The following is a 1,258-nucleotide window of genomic DNA, read 5'->3' as shown; positions in this document are numbered from 1 at the left end:
AACCTATACCAGTCTCATTCTAGCCTGCCTCAACTCTGTAATTGTTCAGATTTAGTCTTTAGGTTGTGGGCTCTGACTCTGGGATAGGGACAGAACTTTGTCACATTTCTCTGCCTCCACATAGGTTTCCCAAATGTCAGTCATTTACATACAACTTTCATGCTTTTGCCATATTTACATACTACTGGTACTATTATTGCCTTAATATTTTTCTTTAAATTGATTCATTATTTACTCAAGTAAATATGGCCTTACCTTATCCAATACCATCTATTAAAAATCACAGGTCTGAAATCTTATAACACTATGAAATAGATATTCATCAAATACACCAATGGTTCTCACACCATGAAGTTCCTGGGTCCAAAGCTCTGAGCTGTCACTATATATTTGTTTGTTCATTATATTGATGATCTCTTTTTGGTTTACTTATTCTTTCTTCTTTAGAGTTCTATTTTCTTTTCTTCAACCTGTTTTATATTAGATGCTCTTCTTATGCATGATAGATTACTTGTTATAAAACAAGTGGATTTTAGGATTAAGTATAGAGTTCTGAAAAAAGTCCCCAAAGCCCAAAACCTAGTTCCAACTCCCTCAACATCCAATTTTGAGGTTTTATCTTTATTATTGTTTTTTATTTGAGTATAGTTGACACACAGTGTTATATTATTTCACATATACAACTTAGTAATTTGACAAGTTTATACATTATGCTATGTTCACAAGTATAGCTACCATCTCTCCCCACTACATTGCTATTACCATATCATTGACTGTCTAACTCCAGGGTTTTAGTAATCACTCTGAACCTCTATTGGTTCATGCTAGAATGAGAGGAGTGACCCAGAAGCCCTCATTCTTTGAGGCTTTTTGGATCTGAAGCACATGAACCAACTATATGTTGTTAGTTCATTTACAAAGAAGAAAATATTTCAGAACACTAGCATGATGAACCAGGAAGTACATGAAGGAGTAGTCAACTGCAGTATAATTCTGACTTTTTAAAACCAAAATATAAAGTCAAATGTCAATCAGTGATATTTTTCATTGACAATATTTTTCTTTTTATAGAACAATATATTTAGATGTTACCAAATGCAATATGGGCTAACCATGAATTCTAGAAAAAAAACCATTCTATATCAAAGCTATGAAAAACTAAGATTTTAGAATTTAAGTTCTGTTTCACTTTAATATACAACTCTCTCTCAAAAGGCCAGCAATACTGGGTAGAAGGACAAGTTCACTAAGACCATGG

Source organism: Callorhinus ursinus, unplaced genomic scaffold (genome assembly GCF_003265705.2).
Source record: "Callorhinus ursinus isolate GAN/ISIS: 27379988/994484 unplaced genomic scaffold, GSC_fseal_2.0 scaffold4, whole genome shotgun sequence".
NCBI classification, from domain to species: domain Eukaryota; kingdom Metazoa; phylum Chordata; class Mammalia; order Carnivora; family Otariidae; genus Callorhinus; species Callorhinus ursinus.
Note: the sequence above shows the minus strand (reverse complement) of the source record.